Here is a 25,018-nt window from a genome sequence, read left to right as displayed (position 1 = left end):
CTATTAGACGGAGGGGATCCGACAGCCGATCATTTCCAGTCATTCCACCAGGAAGCAGCTACACCGCTCGTGTTGTCTGTAGTTCAACCATGCCTAGACGGTCAATACCGCGGTTCGATCGCGTCCGCAGTGTTACGTTGTGGCAGGAAGGGCTCTCAACAAGCGAAGTGTCCAGGTGTCTCGGAGTGAACAAAAGTGATGTTGCTCGGACATGGAGGAGATACAGAGAAACAGGAACTGTCGATGACATGCCTCGCTCAGGCCGTCCAAGGGCTACTACTGCAGTGGATGACCGCTACCTGCGGATTATGGCTCGGAGGAACCCTGACAGCAACGCCACCATGTCGAATAATGCTATTCTTGCAGCTAGAGGACGTCGTGTTACGACTCAAGCTGGGTGCAGTAGTCTGCATGATGCGCAACCTCACTCCATGGCGAGGTCCATGTTTGCAATCACGACACCATGCAGCGCGGTACAGGTGGATCCAAAAACATGCTGAGTGACCGCTCAGGATTGGCATCACAGTCTCTTCACCAATGAGTGTCTCATATGCCTTCAACCAGACAATCGTCAGGGACGTGTTTGGAGGCAACCCGGTCAGTCTGAACGTCTTATACACACTGTCCAGCGAGTGCAGCAATGTGGAGGTTCCCTGCTGTTTTGGGGTGGCAATATGTGGGGCCGACATACGCCGCTGGTGGTCACGGAAGGCGCTGTAACGGCTGTACGATGCGTGAATGTCATCTTCCGACTGGTAGTGCAACCATATCGAAAGCATATTGGCGAGGCATTCGTCTTCATGGACGACAGGTAGCGTCCCCATCGTGCACATCTTGGTTCGTCAATTACACTTCCTTCAGGATGACGACGTGCTCGACTAGAGTGGCCAGCATGTTCTCCAGACATGAACCCTATCGACATGCCTGGGATAGACTGAAAAGAGCTGTTTATGGACCACGTTACACACCAACCACTCTGAGGGATCTACGCCGAATCTGGACCAACAGTGCCTTGAAGAACTTGTGAATAGTATGCCGCGACGAATACAGGCATGCCTCAATGCAAGAGGACGTGCTGCTGGGTATTAGACGTACCGGTGTATACAGCAATGTGGACCACCACTTCCAAATGTCTCGCTGTATGGTGGTACAACATGCAGTGTCTGATTTTCATGAGCAATAAAAAGGGCGGAAATGATGTTTATGTTGATCTCTACTCCAATTTTCTGTACAGGTTCCGGAACTCTCGGAACCGAGGTGATGCAAACCTTTTTTTTGATGTGTGTTTAAGTGACGCTTCAGATATCTTGCACTCATTTTAAACTGCAACCGACAAAACAAAACATTCAACTCTCACACTGTTCGTCTATACACCTTGCAAAAGCGCACTGTCAATAGATCCGAGATCACTACCAGAGATGTCGCTGCAGGCGTTACGTTTAAAATTATGGTGTACACTTTCTTGTGCAACTGACTGTACCATTGGCTCGTCAATTACACTTTTTGTAAAATTTTAGCTATTTAAAAACAAATTGTTACTCTTATATGAGTTACGATATTACCTAGGGCATAGTATTAAGATTTATATTCATGCTATATGACATGTGCTGTGGTGCGTCTACTGCGGAGCGCCGGCGGGCGAATGCCTACCGGCAGCACAGTTCAAACGCTAATGGCTCCACTCGAAGTCAACGAGCACGTCATCAGAGGGCGACGCCTGTGGCTGCGCCAAAGTCTCAACCGTCGTGCGCAGCTAGTATCGGCGTGTAACTATGTTCTGCTTCCGCGACCCAGCCAAGCAGCCAGTCAGAAAGATACAGTACTCCGCACACTGAGGATTTAAGGTCGCACTGGGACAGCAGAAGGCAGTGACATTGGCAAAGCGGAGCCGATGAAGTCCAATACAGCCGCCGCCGCTGTCGCCGTCCACCGCCACGTCTCTGCGGACCGGACTCAATCAGCTCGGTGTGTCTGGACTTTGTCATCGTTTCAGTGTTTATAGCTACGAACACTAACTTTTTCATTACTTGTGCTTGTTACGAACGTAATGTTCACGACGAGTGTGCTACATAGTGGCTTACTGGAACTTTACCTTTTCTTCTACCAGTTATATCGTCCAGCAAGGGATTTGATTATTTATTTTCCATTTATTGACGTTTGCAAGACTGTGTTATTTACTTCAGTGTTTCGTCCCCAGTAACGATTCTTGCAAGGAAGCCTTCACCTTCCCGTTCAAAGCGCCGAAGAATTTATTCACAAGCATCAACACGTCGTTCCCCCATTTCAGGAGTCAGCTGCCGTGGCACCCATCTTGCAGACACTTTGTGAAACTGGAGCACATCATGCACAATGTGGTGTGCTGACCCATGACTAATCTGTAAACATGCTGCAATGTCATTTAGTGTCACTTGGTGGTTTTCCTTTACTATGGCTTCAACTGCTGTAATGTTCTGTGGAGTCACAACTCGTTGTGCCTGACCTGGCCGAGGAGCATCTTCCACTGAAGTCACACCATTTGAGAACTTCCTACTCCATTCGTAGACTTGCTGCTGTGACAAACATGCATCACCGTACTGAACCTTCATTCGTCGATGAATTTCAATAGGTTTCACACCTTCACTACGCAAAAACCGAATAACAGAATGCAGTTCTTCCCTGGTGCAAGTCGCAAGCGGGGTGGCCATCTTTATACTGATACTGAGACGGTATGTGTGCATCTGCAGTATGCTGCCACCTACAGGCCATTCTGCACGCTGTTTCTAGCACGCTTACCAACTTATAGGATAACGGAGCGAAATTTCGATTTGTTATTACAAATTTAAGGTTTTCATTTGACTCGTATATCTCTACATCGTGTAATGTGTTACTAGTTCTAGAAGGTTCTTACTTTTTAACCGAGAGCCAAGTAGTTCCGCAGATTCTTTAGGCAAATTCAAATCTCATGCGAGATCATTAAATTCGCTTTGTGAGAACAGTTGTGTATTAAAGTTGCTTTCAGGCTGGTTGACATCCCAATCGTCTTCGGTAATTGCACCAGCTTCATTTTCATCATCATTTTCTGCCACATTTTCTAAAACAGCTGGAGTGAGAGAAATAATCAGTTCTTCTCCATGTGCAATTGGTCTAACTATTGAATCAATGCTTGGATGCACAATTTGTTTCTACTTTTTCGAATTGCACCGCTGAACATTAACTAAATAAAAGTAACCGCCATTAAGGTGATTTTTAGGCTCCCTCAACGCCAATAGAACCGCAAATGGCATGCATGTTTTCTTTCCTTTTGTCAGCTGCATGGGAAGCTTTTTTCTCATAGTCTGTTATAGCCATTCTCTGCTTAGGTACTGTATAATTTTCACAAATGAAACAGAAAACATTTCGGTTGTTCACACACGCATGTGGACATTGTAGTAATCACAAACAATAGGCGAACCGTTTTACTAATACTTTAAAAAAAAGTGGCTCTAAGCACTATGGGACTTAACTTCTGAGGTCATCAGTCCCCTAGACTTAGAACTACTTAAACCTAACTAACCTAAGGACATCACACACATCCATGCCCGAGGTAGGATTCGAACCTGCGATCGTAGAAGCAGCGCGGTTCCGGAGTGAAGCGCCTAGAACCGCTCGGTCGCAGTTACTACTAATGTCATAAAGATACAAAATAATCACAGTATAGCTCTGGTAATGGACTCCTGTGAGATAAACAGCACTTTCAAAGTCACAGTAACAACTAGCATTAAAAGGTGTAACAACCTAAAGATACACGGGGCCTTATTGAGAAATCACCCTCCAACAATACGCATGACCTAATGGAAGAGCAATATATCTTTGAAGTCAAATTGCGGCAAAACTGTACGCGATAAGAAAAATCTGAAAACAGATTTGGAACCAGCATAAAAATTTGACGTAGTGTCTGTCACATGTTAGATTGCAGTCAGCTGATACCATGCCGACTGGTTTTATATACACTGAGCACTTCGTTGGTAGGTTTGTGGCGGTATATGGCATTAGATGTCTAAGTACAGCTAACGTAATTCGGGTAAATAACGGGTCGCCGATTTGCATGCGCGATGATGGTTCCCGACAGCGACCCAGATGGGTTCTATAGGATTTACCTCAGGCAAATTTCGTCGCCTAGACATCACCCACTGCACCTCAAACCACTGTAGCACGGTCCTGGCTCCCAGACATCGAAAATTATACTGTTGAAAGGTGATATCGCCGTCGGGGAAGACATCAAGCATGAAGGCACGCAAATGGTTCGCAGCTGTCAGTATGTCTTAGATTACTGCCATAGGTCCCATGCAAGCTCTGGGGAATGTCTCTCATAGCAGAAGACTGCTACCACCAACCTGTGTCCGTTAGGGGCTGCGCGCTTCGAACCGCCGTTCACCTCGAAGACGGCGTTTGTGGAGACGACCGTCGATCTAATGTGGCAAAAATGTGATACACCCAAAGAGCCAGCACGTTTCCATTGATTGACAGTCGTATCCCGATGGTCCCGTCTCCATTGCAATCGTGATTGACGATGTCGTTGTGTCAACGTGTGGACATGTAGGTATGATTTGCTGCGGAGCTCCATGTTCAGCAATGTATGTGAACAGTGTCAGCCGAAGCACTTGAGCGTGCACCAGCATTGGTGACACAGATCACCATCTATCCTAGTTTACAGAGCAGACAAGCCACCTACCCCACGTTCTGTGAAGAGTCATGGACTTGCAACCATTTAGCGCCAAGTGGTAGTTTCTCTGCCCGTCTACCTCTTTCCGTAGATGCTCAGGACAGTAGCACGTGAACTTTCGACCAGCTTCGCCGTTTTCGAGATACTCGTTCACAGGCTCTGCTTAATAATAATCAGCCCTTTTCAAAGTCTCTTATGTCAATGGATTTCCCCATCTGCAGCCCATATCTTCGCTAAGGTGATTCCCCGTCCGTGTCTGTTCCACTTATACACTCTCGTTACAGAGTCACGTTTCCGCGACGCAACCAGGCGGCATCCAGTGTTGCGGTGGGGAGTTGTCATAATGTTTTGGTTTATCAGTGTAATAGTAATGCACAGATTTAGGAAAACCCGAGTTTAAATTGTTATAAATTTCCAGGGTCTGATGTGGACTCTGATCAGAATGTTTTGGTTACGAACTGTAGATTAAAAAATGGTTCAAATGGCTCTTAGCACTATGGGACTTAAGTGCTGAGGTCATCAGTCAACTAGAACTTAGAACTACTTAAACCTAACTAACCTAAGGACATCACACACATCCGTGCCCGAGGCAGGATTTGTACCTGCGACCGTAGCGGTCGCGCGGTTCAGGACTGAAGCGCCTAGAACCGCTCGGATACTTCGGCCGGCGAACTGTAGATTAAAACTGAAGGAATTGCAAAAAGGTAGGAAACTAAGGAGATGGGCTTCTGAAAACGAATACAGTTGAAGATGAGTGGATAGCTCTGAGAGATGGAAGAGGTGGAACAGTGAAGACAGCAGAGGAGGAAATAGGTAAAAAGACAAAACCTACCAGAAATCCTTGGCTATCACATGATGTGTTAGATATAATTTATGAAAGAAGTAAATAAAAAATGGGGCAAATAAAGTAGGGCAAAGGGAATACACTCCTGGAAATGGAAAAAAGAACACATTGACACCGGTGTGTCAGACCCACCATACTTGCTCCGGACACTGCGAGAGGGCTGTACAAGCAATGATCACACGCACGGCACAGCGGACACACCAGGAACCGCGGTGTTGGCCGTCGAATGGCGCTAGCTGCGCAGCATTTGTGCACCGCCGCCGTCAGTGTCAGCCAGTTTGCCGTGGCATACGGAGCTCCATCGCAGTCTTTAACACTGGTAGCATGCCGCGACAGCGTGGACGTGAACCGTATGTGCAGTTGACGGACTTTGAGCGAGGGCGTATAGTGGGCATGCGGGAGGCCGGGTGGACGTACCGCCGAATTGCTCAACACGTGGGGCGTGAGGTCTCCACAGTACATCGATGTTGTCGCCAGTGGTTGGCGGAAGGTGCACGTGCCCGTCGACCTGGGACCGGACCGCAGCGACGCATGGATGCACGCCAAGACCGTAGGATCCTACCCAGTGCCGTAGGGGACCGCACCGCCACTTCCCAGCAAATTAGGGACACTGTTGCTCCTGGGGTATCGGCGAGGACCATTCGCAACCGTCTCCACGAAGCTGGGCTACGGTCCCGCACACCGTTAGGCCGTCTTCCGCTCACGCCCCAACATCGTGCAGCCCGCCTCCAGTGGTTTCGCGACAGGCGTGAATGGAGGGACGAATGGAGACGTGTCGTCTTCAGCGATGAGAGTCGCTTCTGCCTTGGTGCCAATGATGGTCGTATGCGTGTTTGGCGCCGTGCAGGTGAGCGCCACAATCAGGACTGTATACGACCGAGGCACACAGGGCCAACACCCGGCATCATGGTGTGGGGAGCGATCTCCTACACTGGCCGTACACCACTGGTGATCGTCGAGGGGACACTGAATAGTGCACGGTACATCCAAACCGTCATCGAACCCATCGTTCTACGATTCCTAGACCGGCAAGGGAACTTGCTGTTCCAACAGGACAATGCACGTCCGCATGTATCTCGTGCCACCCAACGTGCTCTAGAAGGTGTAAGTCAACTACCTGGCCAGCAAGATCTCCGGATCTGTCCCCCATTGAGCATGTTTGGGACTGGATGAAGCGTCGTCTCACGCGGTCTGCACGTCCAGCATGAACGCTGGTCCAACTGAGGCGCCAGGTGGAAATGGCATGGAAAGCCGTTCCACAGGACTACATCCAGCATCTCTACGATCGTCTCCATGGGAGAATAGCAGCCTGCATTGCTGCGAAAGGTGGATATACACTGTACTAGTGCCGACATTGTGCATGCTCTGTTGCCTGTGTCTATGTGCCTGTGGTTCTGTCAGTGTGATCATGTGATGTATTTGACCCCAGGAATGTGTCAATAAAGTTTCCCCTTCCTGGGACAATGAATTCACGGTGTTCTTATTTCAATTTCCAGGAGTGTACAAACGTATAAAAATGTGATCTGCGTAAAGTGCTAAATGGGTAAGCAGGAATGGCTAGAGGACAAATGCAAGGCTGTAGAAGCGTGTATCGCTAGGGGATTGGTACGTACCACGTACAGCAAAATTAAAGATACCTCTGGAGAAAAGAGAAGCAACTGTACGAATGTCAAGAGTTAGATGAAAAAGTAGTGTTAAGCAAAGTAGGGAAAGCTGGAAGGTGGAAAGCCTATAAAGAGGGGCTATGCGAGGGAAATAAGCTTAAATGCAATATTACAAAAGGGTAAGAGGAAGAACATGAACATGGATGGGAGATATGATACTGCGTGAGGAATTTGATAGAGTAGTGAAACACTTAAGTCTCAACAATGCCCTCGGAGTAGACATCATTCCGTCAGAACTATTGATATCCTTGGGAGAACCAGCCATCGCAAAACTTTCCATTGGTGTTCAAGATGTATGAGACAGGCGAAATATCCATATACTTCAAGAAGAATGTAGCAAATCCAATTCCAAAGAAGGCAGGTGCTGAGAGGTGTATAAATTTAGTAAGTTATGATTGTAAAACACTAACATGAATGTTTTACAGAAGAATGGCAAAAGTGGTAGAAGCTGACCTCGGGGACGATCAGTTTGGGTTTCAGGGAAGTGCAGAAACACACGAGGCTACACTGACCTTTAGAAGATACGTTAAAGAAACGTATATCTATGTTTATACCATTGGTAGACTTAGAGAAATGGTGACTCGAATACACTCCTTGAGATTCCGACGTTAGCAGAGATAAAATGCAGGGATCGAAAGGTTATATACAGCTTATACAGAAACAATACTGTAGTTATAACAGTCAAAGAACATGAAAATGAAGCAGTAGTTGAGAAGGGAGTGAGACATGAATGTAGTCTATCCCCGATGGCCGATGATATTGTAATTCTGTCAGAGACAGCAAAGGGTTTGGAAGAGCAGTTGAACTTAATAGTTATTCTCTTGAAAAGAGGTTATAAGATGAGCATCAGCAGCAGTAAAACAAGGGTAATGGAATGTACCCGAATTAAATAAGGCGTTGATGAGGGAATTTTATTAGGAAATGAGAGACTTAAAGTAGTAGATGAATCCCGTCATTTGTGCAGCAAAGAAACTGATGATGGCCGAAGAAGAGACTACATAAAATGCAGATTGCAAATGGCAAGAAAAGTATTTCTGAAGGAGACAAATTTGTTAAGGACGAATATAAATTTTAGTGTTGGGAAGTATTTTCTGGAGGTATTTTGAGTATAGCCTTGTACGGAAGTGAAACGTGGACTATAAGCAGTTCAGACAGGAAGAGAAATGTGGTGATACAAAAGAATGCTGCAGATTAGATAGTAGATAGTGTAACTAATGATTAAGTACTTAGAATTGGGAAGAGAAGAAATTTCAGGCACAACTTGACTAACAGAAGGAATCGGTTGATATATCTCATTCGGAGACATCAAGAAATCCTCAGTTTAAAACTGGTGGGAAGTGTGTGTGTGTTGGAGGGGGGGGGGGAGGGAGGGGGGGAGGGGGGGGGGAATTGTAGAGAAAGACTATGTAAGACAGTAAGCAGGTTCAAATGGATGTAGGTTGCATAGTTATTTGGAGATGAAGAATCTTGTACAGGATAGAGTAGCGTGGAGAGCTGCATCAAACCAATGTTCTGACAAAACACCAGACCAACAACACATAGTTCTACAGTAATAATTCGGAAGTTACCCATACCACCAGTACAAAGCCTGGGCGACTGCTCGATCACATGCAGTTGGCCCCACCGATCTGGCTGCGTTCAAATGTCGTGTCATACCTACTTCTACATCAGCCTTCGGCAAGTTATTTGTACTACCGTTACACGATCTTGGTGACAATTTTCATGTGTCATATCGAACTGTACTTTTTCTCATGGCAGTAGCAGCACTTGCCGCCCAACAGCAGCTGTCTACAGTTCATTTGCTAACACTGTACGGCAGTAACTGTGAGAAATAAAATCTCAAATGGTTCGAATGTTATTGCACGAATGAATCACTTTACACAGGCTGGATTCAGTATTTACAAATAAAAAAAGAAGCGTTTTATGGTCAGCATCTACAAAGGATATACTAATAGGTCAATTTTTGTACTTGGTGAGATAAGAAAAAGTGTTAATAAATAAGGACATGAGAGTACTGAAAGACTTTTCTTTCTTCACAAGGAGAAAAAGAACGTTAATGAATAAGAAAATGTTTCCTACAAGGCCCTTAACAGAAACAGTGTGAGGATGCATAATTGCTTCCCCCTGCCTGCCTCCAAACAGTTTGAGACTTAAAACTCGTCACTGCATGAACAGGTATACAGGGTGAAAAGTATTTAAACCGACAAACTCTGGGAGGCTGTAGGGGACATCAAAAGAAATATTTTTCCGTAATGTCATTTTTCCCTATGAGGATTATTTAAACCGGTGGAGGCCGTATTACGATCTTCAGTTGTAGGCAACTGCTGTCCAGCAGTGTAGTAGTGCATTATCTCTGTTTACTAATGTAGCGATACACCCGGAGTGAGTACACTGATATGGTTGGTGCGTACTACGTAGCGCACCACAATGGACGAGCTGCACAGAGGGTTTATCAACAACAATACCCTAATCGCCGTATCCCGCATCATACGACCTTAACTGCTGTGTACCAACGTCTGCGTGAGACCGGGTCATTTAGCAGATTACCTGGACAGGGACGCCGTCGCACGGTAAGAACGTTGCAATTTGAGGAAGCTGTCTTGCAGCATGTGGAGTGGGATCCTTCAATCAGCACTCGTGCAATTGCACGTAACATGGGGACGAATCAGACGAATGTAAGAACAGTCCTTCGAGAGCAATTGTTACGTTCATTTCACTTACAGCGTGTCCACAACCAGTTGATTATCCACCCAGAGCACAGTTTTCGCAGTGGTACCTGGGACAGTGTGAAATGCATCCTATATTTCCATCCTCTGTGTTGTTTACCGATGAAGGAACGTCCGGGCGTGATGGAGTCTTCAACATGAACAATTCGCATGTTTGGAGTAAGGATAACCCACATGCCACAGTTACTAGCGCTCATCAAGTGCGGTTCTTCGTTAATGTGTGGGTCGGTGTTGTTGGGGACTGTTTAATTGGGCCGTATCTGCTACCTAGGCCATTAAACGGCAGGCACTATTACAATTTTCTCGCCAGAGCATTGCCAGAATTGCTGGAAGACGTCCCGCTCCCTACAAGATAACGCATGTGGTTCCATGACGGAGCGCCGGCACATTTCAGTCGTAGTGTGCGTCGATTCCTGGACTGTTCCCAGAAACGTGGATTGGCAGAGGTGGTCCTGTACCATGGCCTGCTCGATCCCCAGATATGTCCCCTCTGGACTTTTTTGTGTGGGGAGAGATGCGCAACCTTGTATACGCAACTCCTGTTGCATCAGAAGAGGATCTGGTTGCCCGGATAGTAGCAGCAGTAGGAACAATTCAGGATACTCCTGGGGTTTTTGACCGTGTCAGACAGAACATGATCCGTCGGTGTAACCTTTGCTTACGTGTCAATGGAGGCATTTTTGAAAATCTACTGTAACTGAAATTGGGTTATGTTAATGTGTTGTCTCTTGGTCATAAAAAAATGGAAAAGTATTTGTTGGTTTAATTAATTTGCCACCATAGAAACCTTTCTCTACCGGTTTAAATACACCTCATAGGAAAAAATGACATTAGGGAAAAATATTTGTTTTGATGTCCTCTACAACCTCCCAGAGTTTGTCGGTTTAAATACTTTTCACCCTGTATAAAATAATAAGCTCTAAAAAATTAGGGTTTGTTTATTGGGGAGCGAATCAGGATAAGGGAATAGTTTGAAATATATTTTACAGTACTTTTCCGGATATTTTCGCACGTATATCCATTTATTATAATGTGTGAACCGATTTCGCAATTGAGTTGGCTGAGAAACCATAAGCCACGACAGGATAATGTTTCTCTTGCGTCACTGACAAAAGTTTGATATATCTGCGTAAGACTCCAAAACTTTAACTACCAGATCATTTCCAAAATTAAGCTGATTCCGCCTATCCTGTACTCGTGTACACAACGCGGTGCCTAGAGATGGGGCAGAGCCATTAAGTTGCCATAGATCATAGGTAGAGGGAAACCGCTTCTGATACCCTATTGGAAGTTCACGAAACATCACTAATACAATGGTGTGTTCAGCGGCTAATACGCTGACATACAGTACACAGGTATTCGTTGAGATTTGCTGTGAGCGAGCGACTTAAATGTTTTCGCAGACATAAGTGTTTTTTATGCAACAGTTTACAGTTTTACTTTACCCACTGGCCGGCCGGAATGGCCGTGCGGTTGTAGGCGCTACAGTCTGGAGCCGAGCGACCGCTACGGTCGCAGGTTCGAATCCTGCCTCGGGCATGGCTGTGACTGATGTCCTTAGGTTAGTTAGGTTTAATTAGTTCTAAGTTCTAGGCGACTGATGACCTCAGCAGTTAAGTCGCATAGTGCTCAGAGCCATTTGAACCATTACTTTACCCACTGTAAATCTTGGCGAGTTCCATTGCTGTTAAGCATTTAAAAATTGTTGCAAGAGATCGTAACTACTATCAGCAGACGACGTTTCTCAAACTTTCTAAAAGATTTAAATGTAACCATGGACGTAGTTTCCCTAACCAGTCTTGTCAGTGTGAGAACAGATTGTTGTTGTTGTTGTTGTTGTTGTGGTCTTCAGTCCAGAGGCTGGTTTGATGCAGCTCTCCATGCTACTCTATCCTGTGCAAGTTTCTTCATATCCCAGTACCTACTGCAACCTACATCCTTCTGAATCTGCTTAGTGTATTCGTCTCGGTCTCCCTCTACGATTTTTACCCTCCACGCTGCCCTCCAATACTAAATTGGTGATCCCTTGATGCTTCAGAATATGCCCTACCAACCGATCCCCTTCTTCTGGTCAAGTTGTGCCACAAATTCCTCTTCTCTCCAATGCTATTCAATACCTCCTCATTAGTTACGTGATCTACCCATCTATTCTTCAGCATTCTTCTGTAGCACCACATTTCGAAAGCTTCTATTCTCTTCCTGTCTGAACTATTTATCGTCCACGTTTCACTTCCATACATGGCTACACTCCATACAAATACTTTCAGATACAACTTCCTGACACTTAAATCTATTCTCGATGTTAACAAATTTCTCTTCTTCAGAAACGCTTTCCTTGCCATTGCCAGCCTACATTTTGTACTTCGACCATCATCAGTTATTTGGCTCCCCAAATAGCAAAACTCATTTACTACTTTAAGCACCTCATTTCCTAATCTAATTCCCGCAGCATCACCCGATTTAATTCGACTACATTCCATTATCCTCGTTTTGTTGATGTTCATCTTATATCCTCCTTTCAAGACACTGTCCATTCCGTTCAGCTGCTCTTCCAGGTCCTTTGCTGTCTCTAATTGTTAGAAAACCTTTTGGCTGTTATCAGGTTATATTTTACTTCCACGAATAACAAGACTGACGGTAGCGTTAGCCGCTTGTTTATTATTTCGTTTATTCTCGATATTTCTACTTTAATATCTTTGATGCCTAACTTTTTCGGTTGTACCAGACTCTGAGAACAGTAGAACTCGCGCGCTACGTGAGCGGTGGCTGTGACGCCGGAGCCATCGCCAGAGGAATCCCTTAGCGAACGGAGCCGGCGGCGGCGGCGCGCTGTCTGGGTCAACCGCACGGTGACCTACTCAACGCTCTCGCCGCTTTTTCAGCACGAGCAAACCTGGCCGTCGGCAAGAACGATGTGCTGCGGAACCTTCGGTCAGGTTGTCTGTTGTGGATCCCGATTTATCAGGACGGCTCAGAGGCTAAACTAACCACCGCAGATCAACGGCACTAGGCTTCTACATCTACATCTATGCTCTGCAAAACACTGTTGAGTGCATGGCGGAGGGTGCGTATCATTGTACCACTATTATTTATTTGGCGTGTGGTCATGTAAACTGAAATGCAACTGACATACATGAATTATATAATTTTACGTATTAAATAGAACTAAAACACTAATTTTGCAAATTAATATCTAGGTTTTTAATCCATTCAAGTGCTGCCTCTGCCACCTCGAAGAAGTCTTTTAAATTTCCGAAATAAGCTCGTCCGCTACAGCTTCTTACAACGTGCTTGATAGTCTGACGTTTATTGCCATATTCACATTGAGAAGGTCAGTCTTCTCCGCAACAGTGCACGCTTTCTGCGCAGATTCCACGGCCTATACGAATCCTGTTACTTGTCTTCCAAGCACGTCGCTGTAATTCGTGCCAGCTGGTCTTCTACCAGGCCTTATTAAAGTCAGATATTCCTCAAGGTCAATGCTATTCCACGTTCTGACCACTCCCTGCTGATGCAGAAACCCACTGCTTGCAGCGATTATGCCAGTAACGTAGCGTCCTAGATTTTAATCGACTCATTCTAAGTGCAGACACATAACAGTAGACTGGAAGTGGGGGGATTGAAATTAATTTTTCATATTCCTTGAGGAGGGCAGTCTGTCTACAGTGGTAACCGGCGAAGAGGAGTAGATCTGATGCAGCCTGTTATTGTTCTCACCGCTGCGTTCAGCTGAACATCGATTTTTGTCACGTGTGAACTATTACGACACACTGGAGCACGGTATTCAGCAGCAGAGTAGACAAGTCCTAAAGAAGAACATCATAGTGTTGAAACTCTTGCGCCCCATGAGGTACCACTCAGTTTCAGTATGGTACTAGTGCAAGATATCAGCTTTGATGTTGTGTTTTCTAAGTGTTTCTTGTAGGACAAGGTTCTGTCTAGAGTTACTCCTAAGTACACTCAAAGAAAAAAAGGAAAGACACACCCCGAACGAAGTACGCGAATAGGACGGAAATCAGTAGATTTGATGTACATGTACAGACAAACAAATTATTACAATTTCAGAAAAACTGAATAATTTATTCAAAAGGAACAGCTTCAGAAATTGACCAAGTCAACAACACGTTGATCCGCCTCTGGCCCTTACGCAAGCAGTCGTTCGATTTGGTATTGATTGACATAGTTGTTGGCCGGCCGCGGTGGTCTAGCGGTTCTAGGCGCGCAGTCTGGAACCGCGCGACTGCTACGGTCGCAGGTTCGAATCCTGCCTCGGGCATGGATGTGTGTGATGTCCTTAGGTTAGTTAGGTTTAAGTAGTTCTAAGTTCTAGGGGACTGATGACCACAGTAGTTAAGTCCCATAGTGCTCAGAGCCATTTGAACCATTTGAACCACAGCAGTTGAGTCCCATAGTGCTCAGAGCCATTTGAACCATTTGACATAGTTGTTGGATGCCCTCCCGCGGGATATCGTGCCAAACTTTGTCCAACTGGCTCGTCAGATCGTAAAAATCCCGAGCTGGTTAGAGGGCCCTGCTCATAATGCTCCAAATGTTCTCAATTGGGGAGAGATTCGGTGACCTTGCTGGCCAAGGTAGGGTTTGGCAATCACGAAAACAAGCAGTAGAGACTCTCACTGTGTGCGGGTGGGTATTATCTAGCTGAAATGTAAATCAAGAATGGGTTGGGTAGGGTTGGGTGGATTTTGTAGAAGAGACCAAACAGCGAGGTCATCGATCTCATTGGATTAGGGAAGGATGGGGAAGGAAGTCGGCCGTGCCCTTCCAAAGTGCGAGCTAACATCCCAGAGATGTTTGAGCTCACATGCGGTTCCTCTTCGGCGAAATGTCTTGGCTCAAACTCGTCTAGGGGTTGAACCGCAGTGTCGTATTACGCACCCTAAATTAGACACTTATGACCCTTTGGTTAAATTGTCTGGGTGATGGCAAGTTTGCGAAATGCAAAGTTAATGTAACGTATAATAACATTAACAATAATATCGGGAACCAAATTAACGACCCATAAATGATGTAAGCCACACAGTTGCGATTTGGTTAGAATAATGTTTATCCTGAAAGCAAACTTATAGCGAAAGTGGTCGTATTTAGAGTTACTGTTATACTCGAGCGCATATCCGTTTGACACAGTTCGATCATTTACAATTTCATCGCGAATTGCGAGTTCAATACTCCACCTCGTTAACTACGCTAAAAGTTAGAGTTCACACCAGGCGCGCGGCTGCTCACCGCTCAGAGACTAAGTCCCGCGATACCACACACTGCGAAATTTTCTAAGTCGTTTCACTTCCTAGCCACCTAGGGATCGACCGTCCGCTTTCGCGCCTCAATCCGAACTGTCCCTCTGCGTCCCCCGCGTGCCGAACATCGTCGCTCAACTGACTAGTGCAGTTCCCTTCCCTGAAGCCGTCCATCTGATCGGCTACAGCTTATTCTACATTATTTTACATTTTAACATATTTAAATAATCAAAGTTTGAGCACTTTCACGTTCTAAATAAAGTAGCAATAATATTCATTACATAATAAACGTTAAATTCTTTTACATAAAACCAATACAATTTCCTTCTTAGCTTTGAATGCCACAGCCAGTAGCCTTGCACCGATGTACTTTCTGACAAATAAATAAAGAACAAATGTAACTATTACGCACTAAACTTTACAACAAATATTCTTTTACCTAACGATTCAGTAAGGTGTCATGCTGTCATCGTTCAATGTTTTTTGTGTGAAGGAAATGATGATCTGATGCTTAACTGAAAATACTGATAATTTAGTTTTACTATATCTTTTAAACAAATAAAGTTACAGTGTCGATATTTACAACATTTGTCATTTTAATGATGCGCTTCTGTATTAAATATCGATCGTTAAGATCGACCAAAGCGTTCAGATTTTAGCATTCAGGTCTTTGTTACAAAACTTGTTAATTTCACTTTTACAGTAAATCCTAAACTAGTATAGATATGATCAATATTCAAGTTTTATTGGGATCGCAATGAAAATTTATGAAGGCTGGTAGATTAAAATTACTGTGGCTTCTTTCGATGAATTACTACAGAATTAATTAGTTTTCATGTTTGTTTCCCTTTATGGCCGATCTTAGGTCCTCCGCATTTAACACTGCTGCGTCTCCCTGGCCACAAACGGCTTCTGCGGGGTTTCCCTGTCACGTAGGTTCTCGTCTGTCTCGCTCGCTCACTACAGCGCTTAGGCCTCGTTCAGCCCAATAGACGCCAGTGAATTTCCCCATCTCGTGGCGAAGCTGCGCGCTTTGTGGCACACGGTCCTGGACGACAGGGTTCGTTTCTCAGTTCCTGAAGGCTGACTCTATCGGCTATATACTTCAATGGCAGCGAAATGCTCGTTAACTCACAAAAGGAACCATCCTGGCATTTTCCTGAAGCGAGTTAGGGAAATCACAGGAAACCTAAATCAGGATGGCCGGATACGGGACTGAACTATAGTCCTCCCGAATGGGAGTCCAGTGTGCTAACCACTGCGCCACCTCACCAGAATGGCTTGCCATAAAGGGCAACAAAACGGGGCACAGAATGTCGTCGACTGCTTGCATAAGAGCCAGAGGTGGACCAACGAGTTATTAACTTGCTCAAGTTGTGAAACTCTTTCTCTTGAACAACTCATCCAATTTTTCAGAAATTTTAATCACTTATTTGTCTGTACATGTATATCACAACTGCCAATTTCCGCCCATTCGGATAATTCCTTCGTGGAGCATCATTTATTTTTTGTCTTAGAGCGTATTTTGGGAAATCTTGGTAGCGGAGGACCTGACCATTAAAGACGATATTTTGCTTTTCATTGGCCATTATATTTTAAAGGTGAAAGCAGCTAACTTAGGTCTTCTTCAGATTTGGTGTTAAACTCCACTGCTTGAAGTATTCAGGCGTTGTACTTAGATATGTAGAGAGTATCTCCTCACCAGCTTCAGGACTTCTCTGTTGAGTGGCCAATGTCTGATCGTCTGCATAAATGAACTTCTTCGGCTCTGTTTCGGAGACATCAGATGTATGTAAGATGAACAGAACTGATGCCAAAACTATTTTGTCTGTCTGCTTAATCGTTTGCCGATGACCACTTGGAGCTATCTCTCAGACAACATGCTGTTTATGATCCTAACTGTGTTTGTACAGGAGACTTTTTTCCATTTTGTATCAGAGGCAGCTGTAAGATCAACTGATATTTCATGTCGTTGTTGGAATCCATCTTATATGCTTACAGCTTCTGTTAGGTCTGAATCCTGCTTCTTGGTTGGGAGTATCTTCACGGATTTTTGGACCGATTCTGTTTAGGAAGAGCCTTTCTAAAAGCTTGTAACAGCAGCTCAGGAGGGCGATTGGACAATAGCTAACGGCTTTCTTTGCTGGTATATCAGGCTTCAATACAGATCAGACTTTGTTGTTTGGGAGGCTTTTGGAAGGTTACTTGATAGCATAATATTGATGAAGTCGCTCGCTAGCCACTTAAAGAGTCTTGTTTCTACAAGTGATGAGGAACTCTGGGTATATCCCTTCATATCCGGGAGCTTCGCCTGTCTGCAATTTCTTTATGTGCTGCACTGATCTCATAAAAAGGTGAAGCCTCTGGAATGTTCTGATTCGTTAGATACCTTCACCTTCACGTTGCTAACCTCTTTTGTAACCATTCTTGTATTTAGCTCATACAGGGTGTTACAAAAAGGTACGGCCAAACTTTCAGGAAACATTCCTCACACACAAAAAAGGAAAGTATATTATGTGGACATGTGTCCGGAAACGCTTACTTTCCATGTTAGAGCTCATTTTATTACTTCTCTTCAAGTCACATTAATCATGGAATGGAAACACACAGCAACAGAACGTACCAGCGTGACTTCAAACACTTTCTTACAGGAAATGTTCAAAATGTCCTCCGTTAGCGAGGATACATACACCCACCCTCCGTCGCATGGAATCCCTGATGTGCTGATGCAGCCCTGGAGAATGGCGTATTGTATCACAGCCGTCCACAATACGAGCACGAAGAGTCTCTACATTTGGTACCGGGGTTGCGTAGACAAGAGCTTTCAAATGCCCCCATAAATGAAACTCAAGAGGGTTGTGGTCAGGAGAGCGTGGAGGCCATGGAATTGGTCCGCCTCTACCAATCCATCGGTCACCGAATCTGTTGTTGAGAAGCGTACGAACACTTCGACTGAAATGTGCAGGAGCTCCATCGTGCGTGAACCATATGTTGTGTCGTACTTGTAAAGACACATGTTCTAGCAGCACAGGTAGAGTATCCCGTATGAAATCACGATAACGTGCTCCATTGAGCGTAGGTGAAAGAACATGGGGCCCAATAAAGACATCACCAACAATGCCTGCCCAAACGTTCACAGAAAATCTGTGTTGATGACGTGATTGCACAATTGCGTGCGGATTCTCGTCAGCCCACACATGTTGATTGTGGAAATTTGCAATTTGATCACGTTGGAATGAAGCCTCACCCGTAAAGAGAACATTTGCACTGAAATGAGGATTGACACATTGTTGGATGAACCATTCGCAGAAGTGTACCCGTGGAGGCCAATCAGCTGCTGATAGTGCCTTCACACGCTGTACATGGTACGGAAACAACTGGTTCTCCCGTAGCACTCTCCATACAGTGACGTGGTCAACGTTACCTTGTACAGCAGCAACTTCTCTGATGCTGACATTAGGGTTATCGTCAACTGCACGAAGAATTGCCTCGTCCATTGCAGGTGTCCTCGTCGTTCTAGGTCTTCCTCAGTCGCGAGTCATAGGCTGAAATGTTCCGTGCTCCCTAAGACGCCAATCAATTGCTTAGAACGTCTTCCTGTCGGGACACCTTCGTTCTGGAAATCTGTCTCGATACAAACGTACCGCGCCACGGCTATTGCCCCGTGCTAATCCATACATCAAATGGGCATCTGCCAACTCCGCATTTGTAACCATTGCACTGACTGCAAAACCACGTTCGTGATGAACACTAACCTGTTGATGCTACGTACTAATGTGCTTGATGCTAGTACTGTAGAGCAATGAGTCGTATGTCAACACAAGCACCGAAGTCAACATTACCTTCCTTCAATTGGGCCAACTGGCGGTGAATCGAGGATGTACAATACATACTGACGAAACTAAAATGAGCTCTAACATGGAAATTAGGCGTTTCCGGACACATGTCCACATAACATCTTTTCTTTATTTGTGTGTGACGAATGTTTCCTGAAAGTTTGGCCGTACTTTTTTGTAACACCTTGTATATTTCCATCTCCAAGGACATTGCAGAGCATGGACAACGGAAAATCCGCACGCACATCAACCACTGCCACTTCATTCTGCAAAGAAGACTGTGTTGTGCGAGTTGACGACGTCGTTTATCGTAGGGCCGTATTTTTTCGAGGATATGACTCCTGAGGGTCCTATTACCTGTACCGTTGCTGGTAAATGCTACGAGAGTTTTTTATCCACCAACGTCATTGCAGCCCTTCATCAGCATGTATGGATAGGATCATTTTTATATAAGATGCCGCTCTTCCGCACATTGCACAACCAGGGAAGTGGCCGCAGCAGGGGTATTTCGGAAATGCTAGAGTTATCAGCCGTTTCCCATATAACATGGCCGTCAAAATTACCTGATCTTAATCCGTGTGACTTGAGACTGTTGGGTTGTCTGAAGGATGTATTGTTCAGAGCTCCAACGGTGCCAAAACAAGCGCTTTATCATTTGAGAGAGCGAGTGTGCTGGGACGTACTCCAGTTCTCTGCTACTAGCATCATAATGCGCCTGAGCGTAGCATACAAGCATTGCACCACGATCTAAGAATGAAATTAAAAAAATTAAAGTAGCTTTTCCAAACTTTGTCAATATATGCGTCAGTATATTAATGTTAAAACTGTTAAATCTCAGGATACCAGATGAATATGTTTCATTAAATACATTGTTTTAAGTAAAAACAAGTGGCACTAAATAATAAATCTGGAATGCCAAAGATTGTTCAGATTGTGGATATATATGTCACAACTAACTGTTACAAGTCTCTACTTGATTGGAGCAAGATTTTGGTCAGAATCGGCGTTTTTACGAAAAATTGAAGGCGCTAAGTATTAGACTAAAGAATACGAAAATTGATATGAAGCTGCAGTTTGAAATAAAAACATTAACTACGTGACCCAATTAAGCAACCTCTGATAGTTTTCGAGTAATTTACTGAAAACTAAACGTGGAAGAAACACGTCCTTATTTGTAACAGAGTAAGTATAATTTATATTAATGACAGAAAGATCTAATTACAGAACTTGATTAAATCCGTTAAATAATAAAGATATAGCAAGTTTCAAGACCTTAATGTAAATAACCAGCAATACAAGGTCTGTTAAAGATGTAGTTTAGAGATTATCTTCTACCCTCGATTCCGTTCTAAAAATTCTAGCCGGCAAAATTTAAATGCGGTCGAGCTGAAACTTTTATTGTAATTAAAGCCATCTTAACTCCTTTCAAATAAAAATTACGAAGATTGTAAATTAATTCATTACAGAGTTTTTAAATATTATGTGTCCGAGAAAGCGGCTATTTAGATGCTGCTGCCTGGGCTTAGAGCAGATGGCAGCAGATGTTCCGTTCGGCTGTCCCCTGCGCCCGTATATAAATACGGCCTGAGTGGCAGTCACATACCTCCACGCCGTAGATGGATAACGACCATATCTATGGCCTGAAGATCAGCATTATCAACGCAAGTAGTCTCTTCCCACAACAAGGAGAATTCAGGCAATTTCTCTATGAGGAGGCAATAGATATTTGCCTCATCTGGGGGACCCTCCTCAAGCCTGGAATCGCTGTCAGGGCGGCGAACTTCAGTTGCTACAGGACAGATAGACTGACTGCCGGTGCGGCCGGCCGGAGTGGCCGAGCGGTTCTAGGCGCTTCAGTCTGGAACCGCGCGACCGCTACGGTCGCAAGTTCGAATCCTGCCTCGGGCATGGATGTGTGTGATGTCCTTAGGTTAGTTAGGTTTAAGTAGTTTTAAGTTCTAGGGGACTGATGACCTCAGAAGTTAAGTCCCATAGTGCTCAGAGCCATTTTAACCATTTTTTGACTGCCGGTGATGGCACCGCTGTCTACGTCAAGACCTCTATCCGGCACCACCAGGTGCACCTACCGCAGCTGGCCACGGTCGAAGCCACTGGTGTGCTGGTCCACACCACTGCTGGCAAGGTCACCTTTGTTGCGACCTACCGGCCGCTGCGGGGACTTCTTCAGAGTGCTGACATCGACGCCCTGCTGGTGGTGGAGGGGCGGCTTTTCATTGGCTCCGACTTCAACGCGAAGTCCACGCAGTGGAACTCTTGTCTCACCAATGGCAGCGAACGTCGCCTCCTGCGTTCTGCACAGCGGAACGGCGCCATAATCGTGGGGCCTTTCGACCCAACGATCTTCCCAGCTCATGGGCAGTCTGATGTCCTCGATGTCGCCATCCTCACGGGGGTCGACCGTTTATATCTGCCGCGATGAAAACAGATTTGTCATCGGATTACATCCCCGTGATCTTTGACATGGATGTGATCAGTGCGGTGGTCCAAGCCGGCCGTCCCTCCTACAGAAATGTTAACGTAGGACGCTAGGTCGAGGTGCTCACCCACTTCCAACACGCACCCGACCCAACAGAGGAAGCGGCCGAGGTGGCACTCGCCTTCCTCGCCGATGCACAGTTCCGAGTTGCTGGCCCCGCCACACCTGGCCGGCGACAACGACCACCGGACTTTTGCGGTCGCCTCCTATCTTGGCAGATATTGCTGCAGAAAATCGGCTGTTCCATGAGTGGCAGCTTACGCGTCAGCCAGCCACGAAATGCCGATTAAACCAACTGCGACGCGGGATTAAGGCAGCTATGGAGGCCCACCGGAACAGGGAGTGGGCTGACTTGGTCGCCACCCTCAACCCTGATGACGGCAGTGTGTGGCGTGTTGTGCGCAGCTTTCCGCGGAGCATACAACGCACCCCACACCTAATCGTCGACCACGAACCCATCAGCGACCATAATGCCAAAGCCTGTGTTTTGGCTGACACCTTCCAAGCCAACTTCACGCCAGTAGAGGATGTCGTTGACGAAGCCCACATACGCCTCATTGAGGAACAACTCCCCACCTTTCTGGCTGCCAGGGAGGAGGACGACGTCATCGCCTTGATCTCTGCTGAGGAGACAGCTTCACAACTTCGGACACTGAATGCCCGAAAGTCCAGTGACAGTGACGACAGGTAACCATCCCAAAATTCAACGAGGACCCATGATTGCGATCAAGTTACCGGCCCATTAGTCTGCTACCAGCCCTCTCGAAAGTGCTCAAGAGGATCTACGTGAAGCGCTTTCTTCAACATGTCGACCAGGAACATCTCCTCCATGATGAGCAGTTTGGTTTTTGGGGTGGCCATACCACCACTCACTACCTGTCACGTCTCGGCGTCAGTCCAATGCCGGCTTACGCACTGTCTCGGATGATGTCACAGCCAGGCTGCTGCTACACACATGGTTTTGGTACAAGTAGGAAGTGAACTCGCGAGCACTGTACACCGTCCTGGATCGCTTAGATTTCACGGAAGTAAGTGTTTGTGTGCCGCCCGTAATGTTAACCCAGCCGCGTGGCAAGTGGTGAGATTATTTTCTACTTTTGTGGGGAGCAATTAACTTTTATGATTAGAAGTCAGGGCGAAAGACCATTTAATTGGACCTTCAGTAGAGGTCGACTCTCAGCTGCTCATAGTGCTGTTATAGTAGGGTCATTATTATTATTACTATCAGGATTATTACTATGTTTGTGCATGTGAACTTTCACTGAATATATGAATCAGTTAGAACTCAAAACTTTCATTTATTATCATAGCTCCTGATCTAGCTGAGTAAATACAGACTAGAAACATTTCTTTCAGTGAGAACAAGAAGAAGTGGACTTGCAGACTGGAAATCATAGTCAGTATGTTCTCCATCGCTTTGTAGCTGACAGCAAAAATAGTTTTCAGGCTCGCGTAAAAGACGGCGAATAATGAACAAATAAGTACTATAAATCATTACCAATCAACCCGCCGCCTCACACAATCACGAACCTAGCTGAATTGAAGGCATGCATTGGGCAATGCATTGCATTCTGTATGTGTCCCCTGAGACACTACGATCTGTTGTGGAACATGCTATATCTCGACTCGATTTCAGCTTGTCGTAGAAAACAGTGGACATTATATAGAACACGTCTTGCGCCAGTCTCGCGACAGTTGGAAACTTATTTATTTACACGTTAAGTTCCATAGGACCAAATTGAGGAGCAAATCTCCAAGGTCATGGAACGTGTCAGTACAAGAAATTACAACATAAAAGTAATAACAGATAAAACTAAAATGTTTAAGAACCCGAAAAAGTCACTCCATAAGCGTAAGTAAAAGAAATCAACAATACAACTAGAGTCAGCTTACTTTTTCAAGGAACTTCTCGACAGGATCGAAACTCTCAAAGAGCACTAGAAATGTGTTAAGGAAAGCATTATATTTATCATCTATGTTATCGGCACTATAAACATCACGCCACTCTTATTCCTTGACGGGCTTAAGAAACTCTCTATTGCTGTTGGATTAACTTCCCTACATAGTTTGTAACTACATGTGACATTTGTTTGAGTACAAAAGCCTTTTAGTGTTAAAAATTGTGCATCATGGTCTGAAAGGCCATTGACGCTTTTACTAACGGAATGGCCATCTAGTAATGAAGAATGAATAAAAATATTGTCTATATCTGTGCTACTGTTCCCCTGCACACTAGTTGGAAAAAACAAAAAATGAATTTAGGAGATCTACCAACATCCTTTTTCTTGCACCATCATACACAAAATTTATATTGAAGACACCACATATAACTAATTTCTGGTATTTCCTACAAAGTGAATCAAGAGCCGTCTCTAGCTAGAGCAGAAATGCTCTGAGGTCAGAGTTAGGTGACCTATAAACAACAACAATTAGAAGTTTAGTTTCATTTAATTCAATTGCCCCTGCACAACATTCAAATATCTGTTCAGTGCAGTGCCGTGATAGGTCTATGGACTCAAATGGAATACTGTTTTTTTACGTACATAGCCACTCCCGCACCCTGCAAGGAACTCCTTGAAAAACAGCTAGCTAATCTGTATCCTGGTAAAGGAAGCCTTTGGTTCAATGGCTCAAATGGCTCTGAGCACTACGGGACTTAACATCTGGGGTCATTAGTCCCCTAGAACGTAGAACTACTTAAATTGAACTAACCTAAGGACATCACACACACTCATGCCCGAGGCACGATTCGAACCTGCGACCGTAGCGGTCCCGCGGTTCCAGACTGAAGCGCTTAGAACCGCTCGGCTACACCGGCCGGAGCCTCTGAATTGTAAAATTATTAAAGTGGTGCTCCGACATACCAATAATTTCAGAGTCAACATTTGTAAGCAGTTCACTAACTTTATCTCTAATACCTTTTATATTTCGATGAAATATGCTAATTCATTCTTTACTTGGAAACATGACATCCTTCGAAGGTGAGCCCTTAGTTCGAGGGACTTCGTTTAAGCAGGTATACCGACCAGCTGACTTCAATCTAAAAAAGGCACACCTCTTAACAACAACTACTACAGGAATTTTTCTATGAGTGATCCCACCACCACCCAATATACTGTCACCTATAAGCTCTGCCAGCCTCCCCTTCCCATACCTATTGAGGTGCAGGCCATGCCTAGTGAAACCTGATCTGCTGTTAGACCCAACTGGCACCTCTGAAATGTGACCCATGCCCTCTGTCATCAGCGCCCTCTCCAGCCCCGTGTTAACGCCACTAACAGCCGCATTAAGATGATGCCGATCATGACGCTGAAACAGTTTGCACGAAATGCACGTTAATGGCACCAGTTTGAATAGCTATCTTTACCAGGTCACTACCTACATCATATTCCCCATCCCTGTCAAGACTGTTCCTTGCTCCACCCACTATCACTACCTGATCCTCCTTTGTAAAATTCCTGCATAACTCCCCTATGCTGTCAGTCACCTGAGCCAACCCTGCACTAGGCTGCACA

Source organism: Schistocerca serialis, chromosome 3 (assembly GCF_023864345.2).
Source record: "Schistocerca serialis cubense isolate TAMUIC-IGC-003099 chromosome 3, iqSchSeri2.2, whole genome shotgun sequence".
Classification (NCBI taxonomy): Eukaryota; Metazoa; Arthropoda; class Insecta; order Orthoptera; family Acrididae; genus Schistocerca; species Schistocerca serialis.
The sequence above is the reverse complement of the archived record's forward strand: the minus strand, read 5'-3'. Positions refer to the sequence as shown.